Here is a 17114-nt window from a genome sequence, read left to right as displayed (position 1 = left end):
GGTCTCCAACCCTGGCACAGTGCAGTCACCATTGCACAGTGAGTCATTAATGGGCCAAGGGCCCTTGGAGGGGTAGGTGGTTCGGGCCCCATTCTCTGCTGCCAGAGGCCCAGGCCTGCAACCTCCTGAGAAGGCCAAGCCATCTGGGCATGTGAACGAGCCATGCACCCCACAAAGGGACTGAGACAGAGCACCCACTGCAGGACCATTTGCCTAGCTGGGGACGAAACACCGGGAACACTTGCTGGACCCCTACTCACTGGGAAGGGTGAATTCTCAGGCTAGGGGTTTCCCACTGGGGAGGGACACAGTGGATAGCCCCATCAGAGGGAGTTTATGTTAGAGAAAGAGAGACTCCTTTAGAGAAGCAGGCTATTTGGAATTGCCATATATTTTGGAGTGTTTATCAATTGCTTGTTGTGTCTTATATTTTGGAGTGTCTATTGACTGTTCATTGTGTTTTATATTTTGGAATGCTTACCCATTGATTGTTGGGACATACTTACCCTCTGGGGATCCATGGACGAGGTTTCTCTTGTGAGTCTTAGGGACTGCTATAGTTACCTGTTCTGTTATTTGCTGACTTGAACATATTATATGTAAATGTTTATCATATATCGAGTTACTCTATCCCATCCCCTTTAATTCTGCACCTGAATAAACCATGTATATAGTTAAGCTACTGTGTCCTGGTCTTCCTCTATAGAGACACAGGAGAAGGGGAAAATGCAGGCAAGCTGCAGTTTCCGTCTCCAGCACATATGCCCTGCTGACTGTCCTCTTCTATTGGAGAGGGGAGTACACACTCTGGTACACCCGGATTACAAGTCAATTGTGAAAATAAGATTACTTCTGTCTAGTTTACAAATCAAATGCTAAAACTATTAGCAGAAATAGTAAAGTTCTGGTATATGTCCAAGTATGCATTTATACCACAAAACATAAAAAGCTCCTTAGCAGAAAAAATATCCAAACATGTATAAGGAGAGAGGAAGAGTGAGAGAGAAAGAGCAGGAAAGAGAGAACAGGAGAGAGACAGAGAGAAGTGAAAGTTAAGAAAAAACACAGAACATGTATTCAAATAGAATACAGTATTATGTGAGCATAGAGTTCACAGTCAATAAATTTAACAGAGCTTAAGGGGGTACTAAATTAGGGTCAAGAAAAATCTTGATAGTAAGTATTGACAGGTTAGTATTATATATTTTGTAATTGCATTTAAAGTAACATTGGAAAAAAAGGACTAGGGGGATGACAAAATAAGAAAATAAAATCTCTGGGAAACAGAGAGATATTTATTGTCATGTAATGAATTGAGAAAATATAGTCTAGAAGGAAATACATCCAGGTTGCAGGTTTAACATGGATAAGGATTAGCCATTTTGTAATCAATTCAAGCCTTTCCCACAAGCCTCACGTTTCTGAACAAACAGATTGACTCAAAAACTCCACTTTCCAGTTTTCCATGCTCCAGAAGGGACACGCCCTGCATTGATATTCCCTGTGCAGTATACAGCCCAAAACATCCCCCACCCATTGTTTCCTTTAGTTTAAATTTATTTTAGTGAACCTATAAACTTCAAGTTTTTCTCCCTAGGAATGCTGCTTTGTTGCCCACTATTATACCAGGTCTTCTCCATGCAAATTCTATTTGATTACTTTATTGGCAGGTCAATCATATCCCATAGCCCTGCTTTCCTGTGGTTGTATGTTTATTATACATTAAACACTGACAATGTGATTCATTGCACAAGAGACAGTCAGATACTGCTCTCACATAGCATTCTAAACTAATTCAGTAGGTTCCAAACTAATTTGTGAATATCTTCCCTGCTGTCATTCTGTCTCAGTCATACATTATAAGCTGTTTATATACATCTATGACACTGGTTCTTGGTAATTCTTTGCCCAAATTCTGTGGACCACCTCACAAAACAAGGTATTTTCAGGATCATCAGTCTTCCATCTTGAGCTTCATTCTCAAAATCTATGATAATCTAGAATCCATGGATTAGTAGCTGTTCACTGGCTGGAAACTGAGCACCACTTTGTTACAATATCCTTCAACCTAAGAGAGCTCTGGAATTCTATCTTTTCTATTCAGTACGTGTCCAAATGTGCATCAGGTGGCTGTCAGAAGACTTCAGTTCTCAAAAAGATTGCATGGTATAGTTGAGCTCTGCACCTGCAAAACCTATATAATGCAGAGAGAAAGAAACTGTATCCAGATAGTATTGTCTTCTCAGCTATTTTTTTCAGAAATGCACTAACCATTGCATTGCCAAGAGACATTGTCCAAGAAATTAGTCTTCAAACTAGGTATCTTTCTATCATCCAAAGTCTTGATGCCAAACAACTTGGTACATTACACAGATATTAAACAAAAAGTGCTATGAATAACCTCCTTTTTTCCTGGGTAACCATATATCATGAAGATTTTATTTCAGTTTCAGTGTCCTCTCTTAGTTTAGCTTTTGGCCAGATCACACTTCAAACAGTTAAATCAGTAAGTGGAAATTTCACTTTTAACTTTTCTAATTAGAATATAAGTGAGATTAATTATATTCATATTTAAAAAATAATCTAAATTGTGGATCCAAAACTGCTCAGATGCCTAGTTTGTTTATGATCTCTAAGGTTAATTGTGGGCTAACTCAGTTGATACACAATGCATTAATAGAACCGATGGTGTTTCTTGTATTTTATATTTTGTTTGTATTTTAAATTCTGCACTTCTGTTTTCATTTGTACTTTTTTAACCTTATTTAAAAAAAAAAGAGCCAGATGATGAAGTCCTTACTTAGGCTAAACCTCAGTTACTAGGACTTAAGTCTGTTACTAAAAATATAAATGTTACTGAAACAGTTGTTTTCTTATAATTTTTAAATATCCCATAGAAGTATCACTACATGTGAAAATAATTAGTGATTGCCTTTAAGTATTAAATTAAGTTACCCACTCATTCTTGTATTCAACAAGCTATGACAAACTGGCCTTCACCAAAAGCAGCTGTATAATGCCAGGTCATTAGCTGCAAAATGTGTGACCATTCCTGTTGACAGCATCTGCCTAGAGACAAACAAGGAGGATATTATTAAGTAGAACTCAACATTTTATTATCTGGGCTTGATAGGCAATACAAGAAAGCTGCCCATAACCACAGAACAAATGGTATGATGTGACATTGGAAAAAGGTTAGGTGGTTCCCACATTAATGCAGTCATTTCTGTTAGCACACCAATACTTGGCTTTATAGCCTATTGAAAGAAGCCACTTGGGAGGCAGACTTTGTCTTTAACAAGATGATTGATAATAACAGGTTGGAATATGAAAAGCTGAAGTACTGAACTACTTCAGATTCAAACAAAAAGACATAAGTAATAAACTCTAAAATATACCAGCCCTTCAGCTGGTAGAACATGGCAAAGCCCACTAACTGCAAAGGAAGCACAGCAGACCTAGAACTTGAAGGCAAATACACTCCTAATTGATTGATCTGTACTGTTTAGCACCAAATTCTGCAGGATTCATTCTTCAAAAGCTTTTAGTAAGTTTTATTTTCATAAACTCCATTGACTATGGTGATAATGGGTGCATCAACACAAGACGTTTAGTGCATAATGGCTTAATAACAGTGTACAGTAGCATGCCGGGCAAAAACTGTGCTAATATGCTACTGTGCAGTAATATTAGGCTACTGCACAGTGTCACTAAAAAACTATGCACTGGTGCTACTGTGCAATAATTGTAGCCACTGTGCATTTAGTTAGTACTCCACTAAGCAAGTACTAAACTAAATGTGCAGTAACTACTGTGCATTATTGAATTTGTAGATGCACCCAGTGACACTACTTAAAGCCAGCGTGACACTTTTACTCTACCTGATCATTTACAAGTTTGGAATTACGAATAATCGAGATTTTTTCATACATAGACAACAGAGCTTGTGTTTAGTTCTTTGCTCATTTGACCACATAGACATTGATATGCAGTAAACTTTGTTTTGGAACTTTCTGTTTAGTTAGTTTGCAAGGACTTTATGAGTTGGGCATTTAAAGTGTGACACCCATTTTGTGCCTACATTTCGCTGGAGATGTCCACAGACAGACACTTTACCTCATAATGAATATGCAAAAAAACCTGGCTTTTCATAGATTTCTAGGGTCAGAAGGAACCTGGTAAATCATGGGGTCCGCAGGAAAGAGCGCTAGGGTTAAGTAACTCCAGCCAGATGCCTGTCTGATCTCTTCTTGAACACCTCCAAGGTAAGGGAAAGCACCACCTCCCTTGGAAGCCCATTCCATATTTTAACAACCCTTACCACAAATAATTTCTTCCTTATGTCCAATCTAAATCTATTCTCCTTCAGTTTATGGCCATTATTTCTGGTAACCCCGAGGGGTGCCCTGGTGAACAGAGTGTCCCCTATTCCCTGCTGACCCCTTCCCCTCCCCCCGATGAGTTTGTTGGCAGCCAGAAGATCATCTCTCAGCCTTCTCTTGCAGAGGTGGAAGAGATTTTGGTCCCTCAGTCTGTCTTCATAGGGTCTTACCTGTAGGCCCTCAACCATACGAGTAGCCCTTCTCTGAACCCTATCAAGGTTATCCACATCCCTCTTGAAGTGCAGCACCCAAAACTGGATGCAGTACTTCATCTGCGGTCTCACCAATGCTGCACAGAGGGGAATTATCACTTCCCTAGACTTGCTTGTGATGCACCTGATGATGCAAGAAAGAGTGCAGTTAGCCTTTCTTATTATCTTGTCACACTGGCGCCTCGTGTTCATTTTTGCATTGACCAGGACTCCAAGATCTCTTTCCATTGTTGTGGTACTCAGAATGGTACCCCCCAGTCTATAGGTGTGTTGGAGATTCTTTCTCCCCAGGTGCAACGCCTTACATTTATCCTTGATAAATTGCATCCTATTCTGATCTGCCATTTCCCCAGTCTATCCAAATCCACTTGAATTTGCTCCCTGCCCTCCTGTGTGTTTACTATACCCCATAGTTTAATATCATCTGTGAATTTGGACAAGGTGCTTTCAACACCTTCTTCCAAATCGCTGATGAAGATATTAAACAGTACTGGTCCAAAGACAGAGCCTTGGGGGACACCACTGCCCAGATCCCTCCAGGGAGAAACCGACCCATCCACCACCACTCTCTGGGTGTGTCCCATAAGTCAGTTTTTTTCACCCACCTTACTGCGAGAAAATCCACATCACAGCTACTCAGTTTCTTCATAAAAGTTGGATATGACACTGTGTCAAAAGCCTTTTTAAAATACAGGTAAATAATGTCTACTTCCTGCATCTAAGCACTTTGTGACCTTTTCATAAAGAGATCAGGTTAGTCAGGCAGGATCTACCTGCTATAAACCCATGCTGGTTGCCCCTTAACATTGTATTACCTGCTCACCACCTGCAAATATGATCCTTTATGATTTTTTCTAAAGTCTTGCTGAGAATAGAGGTGAGGCTAACTGGCCTATAATTACCTGGGTCCTCCTTCCTCCCCTTCTTGAAAATAAGAACCACGATGGCCCTTTTCCAATCCTCTGGGACCTGTCCCAAGTGCCATGAGTGCTCAAACAGTTGCACCAGTGGTTTTGCTATATCATCGAACAATTCCTTTAGTACCCTTGGATAAAGATCATTGGGGCCTGCTGACTTAAGTACATCCAACCCTTCCAAGTGCCCCTTCACTAGGTCAGTGCTAACCATTGGTGCATTGGTATTACTCTCACTCCAGACTAAAAGACTTATTGGGAGGTGTATTTGTATCTGTGTGCAGAAAAACAAAAGCAAAGGAATTATTTAAGAGCTCTTCTCTTTCCATCCTATCAGTTATGAGTTGCCCTAGTCCATTCTGTAGCGACCCTATGTTACCCTGCGCCTTCTTCCTGCTCTCTATGTATTTCGGTCTGTGAGTGCACTGCTTTGGTCCGTGTGCACACCACTTTAGTCCTGCCGCCTCCTTTTGGTGCAGCCTGGGACACTTACCGAAGGTAAGTACCTCACTCCTCCCCCAGGGCAGGTGGTGGGGGCTGGGGCCTGGAGCTGGCTTTGCCAGCTCCAGGGAACTACTCCACTCCCCCGCATCACCTCAGTGAGTGAGGAGGCACGTGGCATCAGGGCCAGGGAGTGGAGCACTTCCCCAGAGTTGGCAGAGTCCGTGAGCAGTTCCCCGGAGCTAGCGGAGCCTGTGCCAGCCCCTTGCCTCACCTCAGGGAGGAGCCACTGCTTGCCCCAAGTGAGGCTCCGCCAGGTCTGGGAAACTGCTCCACAGGCTGTGCTGGCTCTGGGGAAATGCTCTACTCCCTGGCCCTGATGTTACATGCCTCTTCACTCCCCGAGGTGATGTGGGGGAGTAGAGAAGTTCCCTGGAGCAGGAGGAACCCGCACCAGTCCCCTGCACCCACTTCACCTCAGAACTTACCTTCAGCTCCTCTCCCGGTCCATGGCCTTGAAAAGTTAGTGCATGGACAAACTTTTAGTTGTGCTTGGCTGTGCACATGTGCACCTTAGTGGGAACGTTGCCCACCAGGTTTCTGTTTGACCAACCAGGTTGAGATCTTTGTCTGCAAGCAGGAATGCAAGTTCCTCCTGCTTGATTCCCTTACTTCCAGCATTATTAAAGAGACACCTAAGCCCCCTGATCAGTTCCCTTATTGTACTCCCTGCAACAGACATCAGGGAGGAATTATAGAAATGTAAAATGGTTCAGTATAGGAAGATGCTATGTTGATTGTTAACATTGCCAAATCTGTAAATCTGTCATAAAGAAATTATATGAAGGTTAAGGAGTGAGTCTTTTCTCTTCCCTAGTTTCATTTAGTCTGTCAGTGTGGCTACTGAGGTTTGTACAAGTAGAGATGTCATAGAAAAATGGAAACAGAATGCTATTTGGGGTTTTGCCTGGAGGAGTGATTAAGGGCCTGTGGGCTGGAGATGATACTGAAAATCAAGAAACAGGGTTTCTATTTCTGGATTATTTTTTTTAAACTCAATAATTAGAGAGACTTCAGCATTATAAAATTATCTTAAAATGGCACAATACAGAGGGCATATAAACCCAAATCCAGAAGTGAATAGTCTAGTTCTAGTATAACTCCTGCTCTGAAGGTCCATAAAAATGCAATATGGAAATGTAATATAAGGAAACCAATAGGGCGGTGACATAATATTAAAGAAAGCCATCTCTTGTTTCAACTAAGACTTTCCCATACCACCTTCTAATTCTTCATTGTAAGTTGCACTAAATTGACTTTTTTTTTTTTTTACCTAAGTGGTAAAAATAGCTTTCAGAGAGACAAAACTACTGCAAGTGCTTCTGGTTGGTATCTATTTTTATAGGTCTTAAACACATGTAAAAAAAACCCTGATTCTCCACTTGTAGCTTTGTTTCCTGTCCATCTCACTCAGCTGCTTTTAACCCCTAGTAAATGCAAAAATCACTCGATACAGCAGCAAGTAGGCCCAGAGATGTTAGGGAAACCAAAATTCTGTTCTGATGAGATGAAGATGTAAATGGAAAGGATGCATGAATATATAGATACAGTATGTAACAGTCCTTATATAGTAATACATATATATAAACAAAGTATGAGTAGTAGAGAATGCACTTGCTTTTAAGGTTACATGCACATGCATAATTCATGATCATGTGACTTATTTTAAGCCATGTGATGATAGATTAGGTCCTGCTTGTACAGATATTCACCAGCACTGGGAGCCATGCCAGGGCCATGCTCTAATAAGTAAGTCGAGGTGGAGGGAAAAGGTGGGTGAGATTGACAGGGGGCTGGTGAGTGCACATGGGCAGTTGGTGGATCCACATGGTGGGGTTGTCTGTCCAAGGCTTGGTGAGTTGGAAGACTAAAAATAGCTTAGTCAGGGTGGTGGGGGATAGGAAAAGCAGCAAGTGCCTGGAATTTCCCAGCCCTGGAGCTGCACTCTGAACATATATACATATTAGGTAAGATTGGGCATGAGTTAGGCCAATCTATGTAGTGCACCTCCTCAGGTGAATTAAGTTACATCTGGTCGGCCACTTTTGCCCAGTCTAAACTCTCCAAATATATGTACCCTAGTTTGATAGATCTAAATGCAACATCTACATGTACCCTAAGAGTTGCAACCAGAGGCATAATAGAGTAGCTTGGCACCCAGGCAAACAGTGCAACATGCAACTTAAGTCATTCTTTTTCTAATGGTCCAATAAATATTTGTGGTAGAAACAACTGAAATATATGCATCTTCCATTCAGCTTGAAGGTGCTGGATTTCTTATTATAATGAAGAGAGGATGCGGTCAAATAATCAAACACACTTTTTAAAAGAGATAGGAAGATTAATGAGAAACATGAGAGGATATATAATTAATACACACATAATTTATACTTTGTATTTACTAGAGCATAATATAACCTAATTCTAACTAGCTAGCTGTGCCTATAATCACTGTACCTGGCAACTCCATAATAACAAAGATCAGTAAATTCTTATCCAACAAAACTCAGCTTTTGTGCATTCTTAAATGGTATATCTTCAGAGCAATAGTTTATATCTCTCATGGTAAACTTGAGCTGTGTTGCAGGTGTTTTAGTTTATCACTGAGAGGAAATGACTTTTTTTACACCTAATTTAATCTGAAGCTATTCACAGTTTAAAATGTTCAGTAACAGCGACCTTTCTAATGACTAACACATTGCAGGTGGTCCAATAGTAGGCCCGTGGTTAATGTTTGCTATTGCAGAGACCGAATTAAATGTCCACCCAAGTGTTGTTTTCTTCCGTTTATAGTATTAAAACAACAGCTGGCACAAAACTAAGCCACAATTAAGGAACTTCTGAAAAAGTTTTGATCTATTTGGTTCCCACAATAAGATAGTGTTGCCTTTTACTCTTATTGAAACTCTGGGATTTTAATAGTAAAATGTATTTCCTGTAATGAAAATGTAAATAATAGATTTCAGATATTCAGGGCCAAATCATGTAGTCCTTATTCAGTCCTTCTTCAAGCAAAACTCCCATTGACTTCAATGAATAGGGCCTGATCTCACATTCCTTAATTGGACAACAAACTTCAACAGGTGCTTTATTTAAATGAGAAATCAGAGTATTGAATCAATCCTAAGGAAGTACTTTAAAATACAGTCTTTTTTCATAAATGGCTTTAGGGAAGCTCAGTTCAGTAATCACATAATTGCGGCTACTTGCAGATGTTAAAAAAATCCAAAAACGGCACGGCAAACTCGGCACATTCCTGGGTTGAGCCCAGTACATGACCAAAAGAGGCAGTGTGTTAGTTTGACCCAGCTCTCTTAACATCTGTATAGGCCAGGTACTTTAGTGGGGGTCAGGGGGGTTGGTGCTTTTATCTGATAGCTGATTGAATCAGCTTTAGATAAGAGCACCCAAAAGCCCCGCTGACATGCCCAATCTATACAGAAGCTTCAGAGCTGGGTTGAAGTACCACACTGCTGCTTCTGGCATAGCATGGTTTTGGGTTTTTTAATATCTGCAAGCAGCCTATATGTAATATAATACTAGAAGCTTCAGAGTCATCTTTTAGCTCATTTTTGCTATGGCAAAAATTGTGGATGCAAGCTAAAAAGTCCAGAGCTAGGTAAACATATATCCATATTTAAGAATCTAAAGGAAAAATGATTTTTGGACTTGATTTTAACAGGATTTTTTTATCATTACCCATATCCAAAATAATCTGTTTTTCCTCTGCTATGCATATACAAATTAAATAAAGATGCAAAAGATACTCTGGCTAGTCATAACTGCAATCAAATGGAATCTTCCCAGTTTCAGAGCTTTTTTTCTTGCAACATTTACAGTATTGCCCAAATTAAGCAGTTCATGGTCCCTCTGACATAAAGCAAATAACATGAAACAACCATGTTGGGCGGAGCTGCAGATACACCGGAGGATAGGCTGGGATCCAGAATTACGTGCATAAACTGGAGAAATGGTCTGCAATCAATCAAATGAGATTCAACAAGGAAAAGTAAAAAGTCCTGCACTTGGGATGGAATAACTGCATGCACAAATACAGACTGAGGAATGACTTGTTAGGCTGCAGTACTGCAGGGAAGGATCTGGGAATACAGTAAACTATAATATAAATATGCACCAACAATGTGCTCTTGTTGCCAAAAAAAAAAGGGCCAACAGCATATTTGGTTGTATTAAAATGAATGTCACTTGCAAATCAAGAGGCGTGATTCTTCCACTCTTCAGCACCAGTGAAGCCTTACCTGGAATGCTGTGCCCAGTTCTGGGTCCCACACTTCAAGAAGGATGTGGACTGTTGAGAAAAAGTCCAGCACAAAGCAACAAAAATGATTAGGGGACTGAGAAGCAAGACTTAGGAGGAAAGACTGAAAGAAGTGGGGTTATTTAGTCTTGAGAAGAGAAGACTGAAGAGGGATTTGATAACAATCTTCAAAGGCATGAAGGGTGATTATAGAGAGAATGGAGCTGGGCTTTTCTCTGTGGCTTTAGGGGACAGAACTAGGAGAAATGGCCTTAAACTTCAGCATGGGAAATTTAGGTTAAAGATAAGAGAATTATGAGGGTGGTCAAGGATTGGAACAGGCCACTTTGAGAAATTGTGGAATCTGCATCCTTGGAAATTTTCAAGAGCAGGTTAGACAGAAACTTTGCTGGGATGATTTTTAGTCAGGGATGATCTTGTCTTGAGCAGGGCGCTGGTCAGTACCCAGCATTTTATAAGATCAGCCCTGAAAAGTTGATTGACTTTTATTAGTAGATGTATAATACTTAACTATCTTATCCAGAGAGTACTAATCATGATAATATCTAGATTTTTTAAAAATTATATTGTATGTGATGTTCAGTGGCGTAGGAACACTTGCTATTTTAACATTTCATTTTTGTTTCTTTGGGGTGGCAAGGAAAAACAACAACAAAATAATAATTTCAGTCAATGTAAACTGATTTTTTTCTAATTTTCAATTTGACAAACTGAAGCACCAATCATTATTTTTAGAGCTCTATACAAATTATTCTTTTCTGTATCTTTCTCCATTCTTTCCTCAGTGTATTATTACTAAAGGTCCTCATGCCTCCCCAACTCCTAACAATAATGTGCTATTTAATCTTTTAAATTAAGTTGAATTTTTACCATCTTTTGAAGCTGGAGCTAAAGCTTGTTGAAATCATTATAAAGACTCTCATTAATGTCAAATGACTGGGGCCTTGAAACTGAGCAGTGGCATTCACATTCAGCCAGAAGGTTTTCATTCTAGTAGCAATTTTTATGGCAAAATAAATTCAAATTGGAAATAGGTACATACATTTCACTACTTCTTCCTTTACCTGCACCTGTGAAAACTATTCAGGTCTACTGACCTGAAGGGTATATGACTACAAATGACTCCTTTATGACTTAGTCCTCACTGTGTTGATATACATTTGTAATGATATATGTTGTGTGTTAATATAATTGTTAATATATATTAAAATTGTAATATATTGCAATAGATTTAAATTATTTTATATCAAACACAAATATATATATAAATACATTTAGTAGAAATGTGGAAACATGACAGATTTAATCTTTTCACAATATACATATACTTTAGGTACTTACTTATCAAACATAGCAATACATGTAGTAATATAACATGCATGTGTACAATGTATATGTCACTCACAAGAATAGTTAGCACCATTTTACCTTCCTTTATATCTTACCATGCTATAACTTTTTCCCAGTTGCAGACAAAGCTTGTACACATAATAACGTGAGACCTTTATTGTCTTGAAATTAAAGCTTTTGAAGTTTCTTCCTCTCTGAAACAAAAAAGAAAGCACATAGTTGACATCAAAGTGGAGACATACTGATGACTAGTAATTATGGTAACTTAATGTTATCCAATCTCCATCCATTTACAAGCTTGCCTTTACTTTCAATATTATGTATTTTGATCAACACCTTTAGAAATAACCAAGTGCCCAGCTACTTATAAAATCTTTACTGAATATAGTTGGAAGTCAAATACTGTTGTAATAATTTATATATATATATAATATTGTGGCTTTTTTGAAACCTCATTTAATTACTTTAGTTGGGTGTTACCAGATGTGAAACCAGACACAAGGGTGCATTTTTACAATTTAAACACAGCTGCTTAGGACACAATCTGGTTTAGGACACAAGAGATAGATTTAAAATATTACATTTATATTAAAAATAGCAGGGAATCATATACAGACCAGCTAAAGGTCTTCTTGGCAACCTTATTCAACTCCAAGTGAATCCAGCCAATCCAAGTCCAAAAAAAGGCTTCAGAAACTAGCTGGTGAATGGTAATATGTTGTCCCCCCCGCACCCCTCAAAAATCCCAGTATAAACACATGGACATGGAATGTTGCTCTGTTTTTTAATTAAACTCTCCATTATTTTACTATGTGCATTACGTAAGGTGGACTCTAAAATCAAGAATGAAATGCATCTGCATCTTGGAACAGTTTAAACGCCTCTAAGTACCAGGATAACAAACTCAAAAGAAGTTTATTTATCTTGGGCATTTGAGTTTTACAGCCTTAAGAGAAAATAACTTTAGAAACCCTGGAGGGGGTTTCCACCCTATTCTTGAATATGTGACAGTACTGGCCAAATTGTTGATATGCTTAGCAGAGCATGTAAGGTAGTGAGAGCAGCTGAAATAACTCTGTGCGTCTTCTGCATGTTGACCTCTGTACCACACGTATGCGAGGAGCAAGAGTGGGCAGCAAAACATTTACATCAATATTTTAACAAGAGCTGTGTAGGACTGGAAAAACGTATCCAGTAAGTCAGCTTTCTTTTGCCTTAAAAGAAAATAAAATCCCAAAGCAAGTAAGTTTGATGTACTGTCAGTTTAAAACATGCTCACAGTGTGTATTTTAAGTTGACAACTGAAATTATAGTCTTTTGTAGCTGTATTCCATCCCTGTAAATACCATCTCCAATGACCACCTTTATTATTATCTTACATTTAGTTCACAAGTATATTTATGTACTATTTTGTAAAAAAAAGATGTCTTTCCCCTGACTTCTTAACAGACTGTGATCCACCAGAAGAAAAAAAAGGATTTTCTTAAAATAATACTATGATGATAACACCCTCCCTTCTGAACCCTCTTTCCTAGCTTGAGCTCTATTTGTGACATGATTTACAGAAATAGTACAGATAAAAAGCCAACCTTGCCAGGCACTTCTTCCAAGCTGCTCTCTGTATCTGACACTTGGTGCTGCTTTCAGTGACTGCTTTGGTGCAGCAACAGCTGCAGTAGCTAAATAGAACCAGCAGTCTCTTCTCTGACCAGTTCACTGCAGCACTCATTTTAACATGTTTTTTCAAAACAGGAAAGCATTCCTCAGCTCAGCATTATAAATATTTTCTCAGTAGTACCATGACCAATATTTAACTGGGTAGCAAATTCATTTGAGAGCAATCAAATGTGATAAAACCTGAGTTTTCAATGGAAAGAAAAATCATTCTCACGTTTCCATAGAGTTTACAAATCTATAAATGTAGAGGGGATTTATTTTTCCTGTGGATTCATACTTGTAACTTCCATCATTGCTAATGGGTGCCTACACACATCTATAGCAACAGGGACTCCCACGGTGTTATGGAATGACTTACTTTCTCTTTCATGTTTTTATTGATTTTGCCCAATAACAATACACAGAATTTTGTCATTCCAACAGGGGTTGGCAACCCCCAGTGTTTCATTAATATCAGGACCCAGTAATGGAACTGCAGTGACAAATGTATAGTGCAAATATGTATTGCTTTGTAATATTTTCATCTTATCTTTGCCTTCCTTCAGTAAAGGAAGATTCTTTACTAGTCACAATGGTGGGTCCCTGGAGCTATAAAAAGGATGATATGACCCTAGCATAAAGTATTCAGAAGTGCTTTAAGTCATACTTTGTGTATTGTGGCCAAAACCCTCAAATGAAATTAGGTACCGAGCTGCCTCATGTGTCCACCACGAGGCACCTCCAACAATTTCAAAACCAGCACTGGTATCACCAATGGTGACTGTGTGGCAGCATTCCTGCCTACCATGTGGGAGCTCTAGGTTCAAGTCCCAGCTGAGGTGACTTGGGGTGAATAAGCTAACAAGAAGTAAATCTTCTTGAAGTGAGAAGGGGCCATTGTGTTGTGACCAAGAATAATGGTCACAAGCTGGCAGAGGGTAGGTTTAGGCTAGATATCAGGAAGTGCTACTTCATGGTCAGGGTGGCTAGGATCTGGTACCAACTTCCGAGGGAAGTGGTGCAGGCTCCTACCCTGGGGGTGTTTAAGAGGAGGTTAGATGAACATCTTGCTGGGGTTGTTTGACCCCTGTATTCTTTCCTGCCATGGCAGGGGGTCGGACTACATGATCTGCTCAGGTCCCTTCCGACCCTAGAAACTATGACACTATGAATACTGTCAGCCCATGGGATGTTACCCTACAACTGATAAACTGTTTAAAATTCTGGCTGAAGCTAAAGAATGGAAGGTCCCACAGCAAAATTCTCAGTCTAAGTGGGGCAACACCCATCCCACCAACATGCTGAGAGCAAGCATAACACCTGCTGGCTGCCATATCAGGAAAGCTAGAGGGGGGCTAACAGTAATTGAAGGGGCAGCAGAGCACCCACAAAAAACATATCCAAAGATGCAGAAAAGTGCATGGCAATGAGGGAGGTATAGAGAATTAGTAGGCTAAAGAGAGATCAATTTAGTTATTTAGCCATGGGTTAACTAAATAATTGACCTCGGCCTTGGTGCTTAATGTCAGTTAGAAGGCAAGTGGATGAATATCCTGAGGAAAGGAAAGGGTTTATCTTACCAGCCAAGTAAAAAAGAGCAGATTTAGCTCCTTCTCCTTGTTATTTAACTCCTGTCTAATAGGGCTGTGCGAAGCTTCAGTCCCTGATACAATTCTGCAGAGATCTGGCCCAATTCAGTGGCTGAATCTCCAAATCTGAATTGAATCAGAGAACCCTTTAATCTCTCTGAATCAAATCGGAACCCTCAGAATTGATCCGGAGAGATTTGGAAAGATTCAGACATAGCAAAACCCCCAGTTTTTCTTTTTTAATACATACATACATATATATAGATATAGATATAGATATAGACATAGATACACAAACACACACACACACACACACACACACATATATATATGCATAGATATATGCATATGATAGATATGCATTCCCTTCCCCAATTATTTCTGGCTTTTCTTTCTCTCCCTCTCTATTCCCTATAGACAAGCATAAGTGAGCTCAGACTTAGCATAAGGTTTAACATTTTTATTTTGGTAGCAAGTTATTGGTTTTGGATATCCACTGTTTTATATTGTATTATTATTAGGTTTGTATTGATTCTTACTGTTGTATATTGTATTATTATCATTTTCGTATTTATTTTTATTGTTTCATATGGATATTGTATGGCTTAAGCCTGTGTTGGTAAGTGAACCAAAGTAATGTCAAGTTTCCATTTTGTATGTCAAGTCTCCATCTTGTGTCTTCTGCCTGGGCATCCTCTGTGTCACAACTGTATGAGTCACGTACCACTCCCATTTAAATTGCTTCCTGGATGAATGAGTGTGATTGGGAATGATTGAAATACAATGGTAGCAGGCCTCTACTGAATGGCCTGTGAGGACTGGGCCATCACTTTGCGTTGATTTATCCAGGAACCATGGACCTCATCCAGGAACAGAGATAAGAACCTAGAATTTGAAAGACAAAAGACCCTGTAGGACCAGCAACTCTACCATTGTACCTTACCATTACAGACACTTGAAACTGCACGTCCCTGCATGGAGCACACATGCTCAGTACACCAGGGGCTGACCCTTGCCTGGGCATGCCTCCTGTCACTGGGGTCACATAAGGTCTTCCCCTATAAAAAGGGGCAATGAAGACAGACCCAGTGAGACACCCTCCCCATCTGGACCAGCACCATGCCACACCACCTATCCACCCAGAGGCCCTGCCGACGACCCACCTCTGGACAACACCTACTGGACAAGGACCCCTTTCCAGCCTGGACAGGTAGCTATCACCCCCCCGCCCCCGCCCCCACCCCTTCAACCAAGGACTTGGACTCTGCTTCTCTTCCCCACCTGACTCCAGCACTTCCACTGGGTCTCTTTCTCCTGCTGCCACTGTGAGCGCGCGTGTGTGTGTATGTGAACCAATAACTTCATGGGGCTATGTAGTTTGTTGTCTGTGTAATAAAACTGTTATTTGGATCCCTAAGTTGGGCTTTGCTTTACTATAGTTTGGCCCTGCTTCAATCTCTGCTCCTTGCCCCTGTAACTTCTGTCTCATTTCTCCCTCTCCTGCTTCTGGCTCACTGCCACCTCCAACACCTGTCCTGAGCTCTCCTCTGCCTCGAAACCCCCTGTTTCTTTGCCACTATCTTATCCCCACTGCCTTTTCCTTTTCCCCTGAGCAACCAGGTTTCTGCCTCAGTTTCTTTCCTCGCTTTCTCCTTCTTGCCACCACTTATCTGCCCCCCCCCAATATCTCAGCTGTCTGCCTCAGTTTCCAGCCCCAGTCTACCTTAAGTAAACCCAGGCCTTAATTCCTCAGCCAGCTTCTCTGTAGTCTACAGGTTCTAATCCTGGTTCTGGCAACTTTCAATCCCTATACTTTATCTCTCTCTCACCTTAACCTTCCCCCAAGTATCCCAGGGACCCCAAGCACTCACACACTGTACCATCCAATCTAGAAACTTACCTCTGTATATGTGAAGGTGGGTTGTATGTGTGTGAACTGGTGAGTGTGTGTGGGTATATATATATGGCAGTGTGTGCATGATATATGAATTAGTGATCTGTGTCTAACTTTTGGGGTGTATAGTGTATGTGCTTGTATCGGTGATAGATATGCATGTGCCTAGGCTGGTTTGGATATGTATGTGTCTGAGCTGGTAGTATGTGTGTGTGTGTGTGTATGCAACTAATTGATTTGTATGTTTGTATATGTGCAATTGTGTCACACCCTCCTGTCTAACAGTGCAATATTGAGATCCTGAGAGTTGGCCTGACCCCACAGGGCTACATAGAGA

The 17114-nt window shown here is 40.2% G+C and overlaps 1 long non-coding RNA gene across 3 annotated transcripts; it reads right to left on the bottom strand.

Moving 5' to 3' along the window:
- Positions 1 to 1313: 1313 nt before the first annotated feature.
- On the bottom strand, positions 1314 to 13285 carry LOC149857245 (uncharacterized). 3 transcript variants are annotated; one of them, XR_016444233.1, is made up of 4 exons: positions 13228 to 13285; positions 11734 to 11832; positions 2956 to 3069; positions 1314 to 2194 (listed from the first exon to the last, which is right to left on the bottom strand). It is a non-coding gene; the product is annotated as an uncharacterized LOC149857245 (long non-coding RNA). The 3 variants fall into 3 exon arrangements; XR_016444232.1 differs by having other exon boundaries at positions 2960 to 3069; XR_016444234.1 differs by lacking the exon at positions 2956 to 3069.
- Between the last annotated feature and the right edge of the window lie 3829 nt (positions 13286 to 17114).

Source organism: Crocodylus siamensis, chromosome 9 (genome assembly GCF_052110815.1).
Source record: "Crocodylus siamensis isolate JL-2025a chromosome 9, ASM5211081v1, whole genome shotgun sequence".
Lineage (NCBI taxonomy): Eukaryota > Metazoa > Chordata > Crocodylia > Crocodylidae > Crocodylus > Crocodylus siamensis.
The sequence above is the reverse complement of the archived record's forward strand: the minus strand, read 5'-3'. Positions and strand labels throughout refer to the sequence as shown.